Raw genomic sequence first — 14,299 nt, 5'->3', positions numbered from 1 at the left:
ACAATTTCTAAATGAAGATAAGACATTGTAAAATTGTGGAAAGAATATGCTTTATTAATCAAATTATGTCTTGATTTTTGTGAGAAAACTGTTTTATTTTTAACACTAAATATGGAAGCTGTTTCTTAGCAAACTTGTTGGAAAGATTAACATGTCATGTATTAGATATCCCCATTCTGTGTGTGACACACAACTCTTAAGTTGCTCTAGAGTTGTGATTGTACTTTAAAAACAATGCTACATTATTTCATGTCTTTAAAAAACACTTAAAATGTGACTTACAGAACGTTGCAAATGATTAAAAACAAAGTAATGTGAAAATTTCACAACCTAAATGAATTGTTAATGTCATATTTTACTTTCATGATGTGCCTTTGATTTAATTTGAGACACTTTCAAAAGGATATTTTGTGTTCATAATAATCTTTAAAGAGCTTGGGAATAAAATTTCGGCTTTATTCATCATTTTCTACAAAAAACATATATTAACGATCACTATAGTAAACTACAATAAGAAAAAATATATATGCATACATATAGTATATTACAAAACTATTAATGTTAATTCTAGTTAGATATCCTAAAACCTCCACATATTTCTAGGACCCGTATTTTATTACCGCCAGCACTGACAGCACTGACACGTTCACTGAAAATGGGAGCTACAACCTGGAGCTGATGACCCCTGCCCTGCGGACATGACATACTGACCTCTATCTTCATATTACTGCTGAGAGCATTAAATAAAATACCTAAAAATAACTTACAAACTATAATATAATCTAAAAATAAAATATTACTATTACTACTAGAAGATTTTCTGTGCTATAAGCCATGAAAGAAATGTGTTCTCACTTTTTAACATTCCGCATAATTAGACGGCCTTGACAGTTTTTTTATAATTTTAACCATGAACTTCTGTTCTTATTGAAGAGGTGATTCTCAGTTGTTATATTGGCCTTTACATATCTACTGTAATAATTTCTTTGTCCGTAATAAGTGCTTAACTGAGAGGCAGCACCATACCCTTCTCTCAACTCTCCCCTTTGCGGCCACTCCCAGGAGGATCGCAGCTGTCTGTTTCAGAGTCAGCAAAGAACGCGGAGGAGACCACCCAGTGACTGACCTAGCACAAGGACAAGTCAGCCAAGCCTGGGCACGTTGGTTAAAATCAAGATTTGTTATTGCATTTATTTTTTAAATTATCAAATATATACAAATAATTGCAATCTACTCTGAGTTAATATTTAGCCTTACTATATTATTTAGTGTTTAAGATTTTTAAACAATCATTTCAATGAATCTAGATGTGAGAATAATAAGATCTCTAAACATTTAGAGTTATCAAGAACTTACTGTCTGAAAGCCTTGTTTTAAGTGCTTTATATATGTTAACTGACTTAACCCATGAAACTATCATAAGAATATAGTTTTTACTGCCAGTTTAAAGATGAAAAGTAAAAGGCAATAATATGTACACATTTTATCTAAGGTCATATAGCTGGTAGATGAAAAACCTGGGCTTCAAACTTCTACTCACTCAAATTGGCCCCACAGTCTACTAAACTATGCTACTTTTTTTTTTTTAAATAGAAACTGACTTTTGAAGGGAAACAGTCATCCATCTGACCAAGGTCCTCTCTATACTCTCAAAACCTCCATTGGAAACTTCAGAGAGAAAAGAAGAGGCTATTGAGCTATATACACATTGTCCAATACATCTCCAAATATCTGCTGCCATCCTATCATCTTCTCATTGCAACATTTCCAGTGTTTTTGAAATAAAGCAAATCTATCTGTATGAATAGCTGAGTCATTCATGTTAGAAATGGTCAATAAAACCTGGTGATTTTCATTACCTGAGAGAAAACAGCATTAAAAGTAGAGCCACAGACAATCGAAAGGAATATATGAATAAATTCAAGAGTGTGACAAAGACAAAGGATGTAAAAGCTGACAATCAGTCAGCTCTATAGAGTGTCACAGAACACGAGAGACTCTGGTATAATTTAATTTTTTAAGTAAAAACTTAGAAGGATGAATCATTTCATCTAGTGCCGGATTTCCAGATACAAAATATAATTAACTGAAAAGTGACTCCCTGTTGTCCAGAAAGCCATAAAGCCACCATGTGAGAAAACCTATTAATGAACTTGAACTTGGACACAAAGAATAGACTCTGCACTGAATCACACAAGTGCACCAGAGAAAATGAAAAACACTGATTCAGAAAGAGTCCTAAAGGCCAATGATATTCTGGTACCTTTCTTGTTTGGGTTTGCACAAAATTACACAGCATTTGAAAGAGTTATATTCTGCATGGTTTTTGCACCAATGTTGTTTCCATAGTGGGAGTGAAAATTAGACTTGTGTGGGGTTGCGTTGGTAAAGAAAGACTTGATTACTCTCTCAGTGATTACAGGGATCTTGGTGGCCAGCTGCACTGACTTGATTGGCCTCTGGGATACCCCAAGTCTCCCTTTGGTCAATGCTTATCAATCCTGTCGAACATAGGAAACCTTTCAGCAGACTTTCATTTCAATGCCTAGGCTGCACCCAAGAACAATGAAAACAAAATCTCTGAGGTTGGGATCTATGAATCGGTGTTTTTGTTTTTAGGCTGTCGAGGTTGGAAACTATTTCTGTGTAACTGTTTCTCAGACTTCAGTTTGCATCAGAATCACCTACACGGTTTGTTAAAATGCAGACCAATGGACCATGAGCCCTAGAGTTTCTGTCTTGGGTCAGGGTTAGGGCCCAAGATAACACATTTTCAGTAAGTGCTGTGGGGATGTTGCTGCTACTGCTGATTGAGTTTCCTGCAAGATAAGGATTTCCCTTTTGATATTCAGAGAACTAGAGCTACCACTGGAACTATATTGAAGTTCAGATGGACTTGCTCCTGGGCTAGCCTAATTTTTTGCCTAAGAGCTTTGGGAGCCCTGCAAAGTGTGGGACTTAGGTACACAGTGTGTTTACACTACGGCTAAACCTTAGCCTTCTTCAGTATACTACCTACACTTGTGACTGGCTAGCTTCTTGTGAGACTGATCTTCCAAACTTAATGTCAACTGAGTGACATCTACATATGTTCATATCCTATTGGAAATTATCACCAGTACAGCTCAACAGACCTGTGCCTCTCCACGACTTTATAGAGTAATGATGAGGTAGAAAGTTTAACTTTAGAGCTTTAGATAAGCTTGGCCTAAAAAACACTGATTGCCTTTCTTCTACTCACCCCCCTCCATCCCTCAGCAAAAGGGCTATAGATGCCTCGCAAAAACTTATCAAGAAAAAAGATATCCAATCTGTTCTTTCAGAGCCTCTGTTCCATGGCTTTTAAAACACTGAATCATTTTGGCTTTTATTTTCTAGTCAAGTTAAAAATGATGGAGAATAAAAATGCACTATTACCTGATAACATCTGTCTTTATGAAAATATGAATAATTATTTTCACAATCAGAATATTTCCCCCTTAGATTGACTTTTACAATTATTTCTGGTATTTAAAATATGTCCAAGGCTTTCTAGAAAACAAATGTATTTCTTGTCATTTTTTAAAATATTTTCCATCTTTTACTGTTCTATATTTTGGTTTCCTAGAGAATCAATCAAGAATAAATTTAAAACCAAGTTCATGAAAATCCATTTTTAAAAAGATAGGCATAAACTAGATTCTCCACTGGATTACATATGTTAAAAGACTTATACAAAATATGGATAAACATCCCTGGTTGGAGTGGCTCCATGCTGACCTGTGACCTGAAAAGCTACCAGTTCAATTCCCTGTCAAAGCATGTGCCTGGGTTGGGGGCCAGGTCCCCAGTTGGAGGTTTGTGAGGTGCAACTGATTGATGTATGTACACATCAGTGTTTCTTTATCTCTTCCTCTCTCACTCCATTCCCTTCTCTCTAAAAATAAATAAATAAAATCTAAAAACAAAAAAAAAGAACTTGTATTCCATTAGCCTACCATAATGTGGTTTGAAATCTGGTTTCTCTTTCACCTCCAAAATCGTGCATTTTCAATTCTTTATTGTTAGTTCTCCATCTCAACTATGCATTGGAAGTGTATAGACAGCTTTTTGAAATTTTGATGTCCAGTACTTTATCCCCACTTATCCCTTGACCCTATTAAGTTAGAACCTGGATAAATAGCATGCATGTGGTTCTCAGATTTCTAGGGAGATGATCACTTCTGGAACTGGGCAAGATTTAAATTCAAAGACAAAACTACAGAAAACAACAACATGCATATTTTTTTCTGCCTATTCTATATCCTTTTATTAGAAGAGGATGTTTCTTCCTATTTTCTCCTCAAAATAGAAGAAAATAAGAGAATTAATAGTTTATTATTTTCAGTCTTTGGTAGATTTAAAATGCCTGAATAAACTAAAATATAGTTTTATTGACTAAGTAAAACTTGTTCTCTCCAGGATTTTTCTTAGGTACTCTGTTGATAGGAATGTTACTTCTCACAACATGGATATGAACTTTTAACATTATTTAAATTAATTAGTAACATCTGAAATCAAAGAAGAAATTTTTAGTATGACTATAAAGAGGCTATGACCTTGGGATATCATGCTGAAAGAATTATAGAATAAATTCTAAAGTTGAGTTAGTGTATTTCTTTCTTATGAGTGAAAAATAATTTAAAGTAGCATTCTAAGATTTGCTTTTTTATTAGAGACAATTTCTATTCAGTATTCATCTCCTTTTTGACTAATTGAATGTATCCTTATTTATCAGTTGTATATTGAATTCTATTATTTATGTTTTAAGAGGTTTTGAATACGAACAAATAACAATGGAGATCAAAGCACCAGCATCATAAATAGTGCTTACATTTATTTAGAAAGAATCTAAAAGGACAAGGAACTAGAGAGGTACACAAATTATGGAACTCTTCAGTGAAAGATTTTGCAATTCCTAATGTAATTTTCTTCCAATATCTAATTAATCATTCAGTCCTTTGAATGTTGTCTCCCAAAATAGCTCAGTTCATTACTTACCTCTACCAATATTTCCTCCATGCAATTATTTTTTATGATATGTCTGGAGCCTTCTAACCAATGTCCTTGACTGAACTCCTCCTATTTATTCTCCACACAAGGAGCCTTCCTAAAGGGCTATTTTGCTCTGCTTAAAATCCTTATGACAGTCTCTTACTGTATTTAGCAAGAAATCCAAGAAGAACAAATAAGATCTTTTTTCCTGTCCCTATAATTTTACTTCAAACAACCAGTGTGCCCAGTCACTAAGCTCCAGTCACCCCATCCTTTTCTCAGTTCTTAACCTCTTTCAGAACTCTTTTCTAAGAGCACTCTTTCTCCCACTGTTTGCTTAGAGGGTTTCCTCTTATCATTCAAGTCAAATCAAGTATCATCTCTGGCATTTCTTGAGCATGCCATCTATCTAAAGTATTCTCTTTTATATTGTATAAACCACTTTAGTATTTTTATAGTCTTCCTGACAATTTTTTTTTCATAGCAACAATTGCATTTTTGTTATTTGGTCTTAGAAATCACATTCCTAATGCCATTACTATGGTAAATCTAACTATAAACTTTAATCATATGTTTACTTGTCATTGCCTTAAAAATATTTTAATTGAATTTATTGGGATCACATTGGTTAATAAAGTTATATAGGCTTTAAGTGTAAAGTTCTATAATACATCAATTGTATATTGTACTGTGTGTTCACCACCCAAAGTGTAACCTCCTTCTATCACCCTTTATCTCCCCATACCTCCTTCTACCTGTCCCCATCACCCCTTTCCTCTGGTAATTACAATGCTGATGTATGTGTTTATGAGGTTTTTTATTTGTTTGTTTTGCCTAAGCCCTTCACCTATTTCTCTCAAACCTCAATCCTATCTTGACAGCTGTCAGTCTGTTCCCTGTGTCTATGAGTTTGTTTCTCTTGCATTTATTGTTTTCATTAGATTACATATATAAGTAAAACTACATGATATTTGTCATTCTCTGACTGACTAATTTCACTTAGCATAAAACCCTGTAGGACTATTCATGCTGTAGCAAAAAAATAAGATTTCCTTCTTTTTTACAACTGCATAGTATTCCATTGTGTAAATGTACCAGAGCTTTTTTATCCATTCATCTACTGATGGACACTTGGGCCACATTCAAATCATAGCTATTGTAAATAGTGCTGCAATGAACATAAGGGTATATATATTTTTTCAAATCAGTGTTTTGAGTTTGTTTAAATATATTCTCAGAAGTGGAATCATGGGGTCAAAAGGCAGTTCCATTTTTAATATTTTGAGGAAACTCCATACTATTTTCCACAGTGGCTGTACCAATCTGCATTCCTACCGGCAACACACAAGGGTCCCTTTTTCTCCATATCCTCACCAGCACTTGTTGCTTGTTGATTTACTGATGATGGCCATACTGAAAGTTGTGAGGTGATATCTCTCTGTGGTTTTCATTTGCATTTTTCTGACAATTAATAACATTGAACATCTTTTCATATGTCTATTGATCATCTTATGTCCTCCTTGGAGAAGTGTCTGTTCAGGTCCTTTGCCCATTTTTAAGTGGATTTTTTTATTTTTGGTGTGAGTTTTAAATAAGTTTTATTTTAGGATTTTATTTATTTATTTTTAGAGAGGGAAGGGAGGGAGAAAGAGAGAGAGACATCAATGTGCAGTTGCTAGGGGCCGTTGCCTGCAACCCAGGCATGTGCCCTGGCTAGGAATCGAACCTGCAATGCCTGGTTTGCAGCCAATGCTCAATCCACTGAGCTATGCCAGTCAGGGCTTTAAATAAGTTTTTATTATTAACTCTTATCAGATGTATCATTGACAAGTATGTTCTCCCATTCAGTGGGTTGTCTTTTCATTTTGTTGATGGTTTCCTTTGCTGTGCAAAAACTTTTTATTTTATTTTTTTTCATTTGATTTTCTTGCTTGAGGTGATATATGAGAAAAAAATATTATTATTGTCTTCTTCATTAGATTTTAAGCTCCATTAGGCAGGCAGGACACCTATTTATTTGACCTATTTTTCTCCAATAGCACAGTGCAGGACCTAAGAGAGTCATTATAAAAACATGTTGAACAAAAAGATAAACTTGAAGATAAGTTAATAACACCTACTGCAAAGCCCCATTCCCTGCTTAAATACAAGCAAGTCCTTGGTTTGTATCCTTCTCTTAACTTACCTATAACCTCTATAAAAAGAATTAAAAATAAATGAAAGAACAGCTTATTTTTATCAGCCAAAAATTGTATTAACCCACAATACATTATTCAGATTGGTATTCAGATGTCCTGAATAACTGTTATAATGTATAGTAAAATCATACCATTAGATACTGTTTGTATTCTTCTGAAAATCTCTCTCTTAAATAATATTTTTGTTTTGATATAGAATACCAATCAGTTTCACTAGTAATTTAATTTATAAAAACAATTCTTCAAATGAAATTATTTAATGCAATGTCTTATGTTTTAAAGAAATACATTATGGTATTAAATGAAAAATCTAAACAGGTGTGTGAAAAAGTTATTGCCTTATGGTAAACAAAATGTTAGAGGTATAGTTTTAGATAATTTTATAGCTAGAGTTGCTATTCTACACATAAACATATCAAAGCATATGGTGACTAGCATTTAAAGAGATTTCCAAGAATGACAGAAAACTTCTCAAGGTGCTGTGGGAGATCGCTTCCATTAAAGTTTGTGCTTTAACACTGCAGACTTAGAAACAAAATTGAATACTTTATTAATTCAAAAAATATCTAATGAGAAAATTTAATTTGCATTCTGGGCCAGGCACACATACATATACAAAAAAGAATTCATTTCATTTACATTGATTTCAAGCAAACTTTTACCTCCTCCCCATTGCATCTGAACCACTCCAGATGGTGTCGCCATGTCTTCCAGACCACTGCAAAAACAATGCACTCTTCTTGGTCCTCAACCTACTGCACCTATCACAAGTATTTGAAATAACTAATTGCTCATCTGTATAAATAATAATTTCTTGGCTTGATATCCAGAACATTATACTTTCTTAATTTTATAACTGGTCATTCTTTTTCAGTTACTTTTGCCCATACTCTTTTGTTTCTCTTATTTTGTCCCTTTCCTATGAAAGTAGGATTTACGAGGGATTGTTTCTTGGATCCTTTCTGCTCTTAACATGCAATCACTTTATTGGTCAGTTCACATAGTTTAATTTCCTTAAATACCACCTATGTGACAATGACTCCTGTCTCCTTGGCTTATAGATAGTGGTGTTCTCCCTGCCTTTTCACATGGTCTTCTGTCACTGTGTCCTAATTTCTTCCTCTTAGAAGGAAACCAATCACTTGGGATTAGAGTCTACCCTAATGACCTTGTTTTAATTCAGTTACTTCTTTAAAGGCCTTATCTGCAAATACAGTCACAACCTGAGGCTCTGGCAGTTAATGCTTCAATGTACAAATTTTGAGGGGACACAATTCAGCCCATAAAATGTCCAAAATTGAATTATTTAAATCCTCCCACAAGCCTGTTTTTCTACCAAGGAAGTGGCACTATCATCCTTCTTGTTGCTGTGATCAAAAACTGTGGAATTAACCCTAATTCTTCTTTCTCTCTTATCTCCTTATCTAATCCCATTGGTCCCAATAGAAAAATACATCCAGAATCCAATCTTTTCTCACTATCTCTACTACCAGCATGAAGACCAAGCTAACATTATTGCTTGTCTTGATTATTTCAATAACTTTTCTCCCTTTCTCTCTCTTTACAATAGTTTCTTAATTGGCCAACATGCTCCCAAGTCTGTCCTCCTATACTCTATATACAACAAAGCAGCTAGAGTGAGACCTTTTAAAATCAAGTCAGGTCATACCACCTTTCTTCTCAAAATCTTCTAGTGTCTCACTTGTCACATTGGGTAACATCAAACCTTTTTTTTTTAAGATTTTATTTATTTACTTTTAGACAGAGGGAAAGGGAGGGAGAAAAACATCAATGTGTAGTTGCCTCTTGTGTGCCCCCTACTGGGGACCTGGCCTGCAACCGAGGCATGTGCCCTGACTGGGAATCAAACCAGGGACCCTTTGATCTGCAGGCTGGTACGCAATCCACTGAGCCACACCAGCCAGGGCAACATTAAATCTTTAAAATGGCCACTAAAGCCCTCCATGACATGGCCCTCTTGCCTCTCTTACATTATTTCCCAGCCCACTCATTTTCTCTCACATAGTTTCAGCCACACTAAACCACCTGTCACTTTAAAATTCCAGGTACTTTCCTGCCTCAAGCTTCACAAAGCCTCCATGCAAAGACCATCAGCTAAACCTGTTAATCACATGTAGCTAGATTTATTAAACTCATTGAATGTCAGGGAGTATAGTCTTGGCAGAGTTTCAGAAGTATCCAAAAAGGAGAAGGCAGGGATTCAGAGGCTGAGATTAGTCATAGATTGGTGTTAGAAAAAAGGCAGCGATTGGTGAGAATTTGTAAACTAGGCATGTTGCTCAACCAGTCAGTAGGCTTTGGAAACCTTGAGTCCTGTTAAATCAACTTGTCTATGATTTTTATCTTGGAAAATATGAGCCTGAAATAGTTGATGTTCAATCATAACTTAATTTTGTGTTGTATGCCAGTTTCACCATGTTCTTGTTTCACAGGCTAGTATGAATTATGGGCTGTGGTTTCTTTTTCATTCCTAAGTCTTTGTATCACCTTTTCCTTTTTGTAGCAAACTTCTCCAAGGTAGTTTCACGGCTCTCTCCCTCATCTACAGGATTTTCTCAAATGTCACCTTCTCAGTGTGGACTATCTTGACCACCCTACTTAAAACCCAACTCTCCCCACCATTTCCCAGTTCATTTTATTCCACTCATTTTCCCAATAGCATTTACCACCTTATTAAATCTAACAATTTTATCTTATTATTATGCTTATTGTCTATCTACGTGCATTATGATATAAGCCAAAGAAGGACTAGAAAATTTTTTAATCTTTGTTCATTTTTATCTCAAGCAACTAAGTGAAGCATGATAAAAAGAGGTGCTTAATACACATGTAGAATGAATTAATAAATGAGTAAACGAATGAATGAAACCTCCTTAGTGCTCTTTAAGAGACTTATAACAGAGTTCTTTCAAAGTGATTAAAGGGAGAGGGACTGACATAAACTCTCCCAATTTATGAGACCTGTATTTAAACTGGTATTCTGACATTAAATACAAAGAAATGAACACACTAAACTATCAACTTCACATATGTTATCTGATATGGGAGTCTAGAAAAGACAACTATAATATTTAGTAATAGAATACAGATGACCAATGGTTGCCTGAGGCTGGGGCTGGCAATGCAGCATGACTGAGAATGGTCATATGGGAATCTTCTGGGGTGATGGAAAGGTTATATATCTTGATTGTGGTACCAATTATAAGGGTACATATATAACTCAGGACTCATCAAATTCTATACTTAAAACAAGTGAGTACATTTTATTGTGTAAAATTATATTTCCATAAAGTTGATTTAAATTAAAAAAAAAAAAGCCCTGGCTGGTGTGGCTCAGTGGATTGAGTGCTGGACTGCGAAGCAAGGGGTCACTGATTCAATTCCCAGTCAGGGCACATACCTGGGTTGCAGGCCCCATCCCCAGTGAAGGGTGCACAAGAGGCAACCACACATTGATGTTTCCTTCCCTCTCTTTCTCTCTCCCTTCCCCTCTGTCTAAAAATAAATAAATAAAATCTAAAAAAAAAACCCTCAGATCTCTAATACTTATGTACAGCTCCTTGCTACTACTTTGGCCGGCTCACATAAGACATGTGCACTGTGCCCTAGCCAGGTAGCTCAGTTGATTGGAATATCATATGTGCGTGTCAAGGTTGCTGGTTCAGTCTGGTCAGTGCACACACAAAGGTTGACTAATGAATATATGGATAGTTAAACTGGTAAGATGATGTTTCTCTCTGTCTCTCCCTCTTCTTCTCTCACTAAAATCAATCAATAAAAATGTACAAAAAGACATGCATGCTGTATATCTTATGTGAATTTCTCAGGGAACCTGATTTCTTTCAGTCCTAGAAATTAAACAAACAGTTGAAAAATTTTATTTTTATTTTCTGCAGAAAATCCAGTAATCAATTCTTCAGCATGGTAGGGTACAGTGAACATTAATTCACAAACAGGTATCTCAAGTTTCCTTTTTGGACTTGAGCTTATAATGAGCCTAACTTGGTTGGGTATAATGTTTCTTAATCCTCTTCAGCACTGTATCATCTAACCATCTACATACAACAGATAGTTGATTTTCACTTTTGAGAAAGTTTCATTCTCTAAACGTGACATTTTCCTGACATGAATTCTCATTTTCCAGACAACTTGATGTTTCTACACATGTACTAGTTTTAGCAACTAGAAATAAAGATAATGCTGAAAGTGCATGAACCTATGTTGTCGTCATAGCCCCAACCAGTCATCCTAGGTGGTGACATAAATAAGCCAGCCTCTGACTGTGCTCTTCCTCACTCTGGCCTGCGCCTCTGTTTTCTTTCCAACACAAAACAAGTTTACCCCTGTAAAAAAGCTGCATTTATAGAACTGTCTTTGCCATGACCTGTTTGTGGTTACTCCATTTCATCTTTGCAGTAATGGCTGCTGGGGTACCCTGCTTCTTACTTTCCCCCTCATGCATACATCAAGTTGCAGAAATCTGTGGCAGCATTCACTGCCTCCTTGGTGACAATACAACTGCCTCACAGGACTCCACTGTTAGTAATGCTGCCATTCTCATGTGTTTTCAGTGATGCAAAAGGGCTGAGTGTGACAAGCCAAGAAAGCACTATGACAAACGTTTGAAATCAGTCATGTACTTCTACATAGATTGGCCTGGAGCTGGCTGTCTTCTGCTCAACCTGCAGCCTGTTCTTAATTCAACTTTTTGATTATCAGTTGGCACATTCTGAGAGGCAATATGGACTTGGGAGTTAGGAAGACCAAATTCAAATTTTGACTTTCTTCCTTACCACCCTGATTAGTTGGAGAAAACTGATTTAGACTCCAGTTTCACCTTGCAGCGTGGTTTCAAGTAAGAGCAATAAAGAGGGCTATTAATGAGCACAGGCCTGAGATCAAATTGCTATACAACTTTGTATTAACTATGTGACCTGAGCTACAGCAAGACTTCTCCTGTCTGAGCTCTAGCTCCTCCATAAACAAAATGGTGTTAATAGTACCTACTTCATGTGGATAGTCTTAGGGTGAAAATTAATACACTGAGTACTTGATCAATAGTAGATACCCAATAAGTGTAGCAATTGTTACTATTACACTCATACCTTATACATTAATACATAAAAGTGACTTTTTTTTAGCTCAGATATACTAGAATACCATGTTGTAATAAAAGGGACATGATCCCACTGTCTCTCTGGAAGTCTAATTTTGAGTAAACTCTTATTTGTGTCAAATTTGCTTTAGTCACCTGCCATTTCTCATTGTTTTTGGTGCCTCTCTAATCACCCCCTAATTCTGCCCACTTTTCCCTGTGCTCTTTCCTACCCTGATCACTGATGAACCATTAAAAACTACTCTAGATTAATTACTCAAGAAATTTTTCTGTCTAGGAATTAACTGAAAAAGCAAACACCAATGACAACCTAACCCTTAATTCTCCCAGCAACTGAAGACCCTCAATAAATTTCAATGCACAATTCTTTGACAGTCCTTGAAAGATCACTCTAATGCTGATTATTTCTGGTACAAAGTGGTCTGGACTTAATGACCCTAAAATAATTCTGGCAGATTATTTTTCTCTTTGTGTTACACCAGTCTGGACAATAAATCCTAAAATCTTTCTCATACTGAGTAGTTCCTCTGCAAAATGTTGCACAGCAGTGTTTTGGCCAGGGTACTTGGTTACAGATCTCAGAGTTAACCCCAACAGATTTAAGTAGAAAGAGATTTATTGTGTGGTTTTAGGAAGCATACGAAGTTTTTTGGACTACCAGGAAATAAGGCATGAAGAATGCAGAGCAGGAAGTTCTGAAGCTGAGAGAAATGTCCTACTGCACACGGTGACGGTTCTTCTGGATTAGTTCTGTTGCTGCTTGCTTATTACTTAGCACCTGTCCATAGGCTGGGGACCTGACAGGTTTGTGTCTGCATCAACAGTCAACAAGCACCCAATGGCCTCCCCGTTTGCTGTGATAACTCTTAAAAATATTGGAAAAAACATTAAGACTCTACTCCTAGAAAAAAAACACAAAGTTCAAATAGTTTCACAGATCATTGCAGGGACATGTAACCCATTCTAAGCATGGAAAAATAAGCAAAGCTCTCTAATAAATTTCATAAAGCCACTTTTCTTTTGCACTAGGGTTCTGGCTATGCCCTAGCTTCTACCAGACATTCATTTTTTCAATGTTTTTGTTTTACTTCCATAGAGTTATTTATAGAAGTGTTCTGTGATCCATTTCATCTTTCCTGTATTCATGACTATCTTCTTTCATATCTACACTTTTGAATACTCTCAGCTTTTGATTTCTTGTAATATTTTGTTCTTTTCAGAAATTCCACTTTTGAAATTAATACATCTATATATTTTTTATTTACTCACTTCAGGTTTTATTATCACTATTTTTCTTACTTTTTTGAGTGTTTGCTTAGTTTTAGTTTTTAGAATGTCCTAAAATGGACACTAAATTCTTTATGCTTATCTGTCTTCTAAGAAAGCAAACACAGTTATAAATGTAGAAGACCCCTAGACTTTTCAACTCTGGGAGGTAACAGACTTTCTTAAAGCCCTCTGCCATAAGCAACTGTAAATGTAGACATCAGAAAACTGTTTGATGCAGGGATAATAGGTGTGCAAATGTGGGATTACTGAGAAAAGAGAACCCTATGAGTTTGGTTCACAGTCATTCTGTCTCTATCCAGGGACAATTTCCTGATGGCAGATCAGAGAGCAAGCAAACACTGTCACAGGTAGAGACAGCATTTGGGAATGGCAGGAGCAGTTGGCACTTGTAGAGTAACACTTCAGAAAGAAGATTAATGTTGACAAGAAACTCTCAAAGTTCATGTATTGCCAGTTCCATTGCTGAGAGAGTGATTGCAGAAACACAGGATGAGACAACCTCAGGTGGCTAAACAGTTTATAGTGGAACAGAGGCATCCTAAGAATGACAGGTTTAGAGGAAATATGCTGGTGGAGGATGTTGGTTTTCTGGCCCTGCCAGGGTGGAGATGTCTACAAAACCTTGAGTAACATTCATGGCATCCAGCTTGAACACCAGAAA

This window comes from Phyllostomus hastatus, unplaced genomic scaffold (genome assembly GCF_019186645.2).
Source record: "Phyllostomus hastatus isolate PE091 unplaced genomic scaffold, TTU_PhHast_1.1 phas_contig_40, whole genome shotgun sequence".
In the NCBI taxonomy this organism is placed as follows: Eukaryota; Metazoa; Chordata; class Mammalia; order Chiroptera; family Phyllostomidae; genus Phyllostomus; species Phyllostomus hastatus.
The sequence above is the reverse complement of the archived record's forward strand: the minus strand, read 5'-3'. Positions refer to the sequence as shown.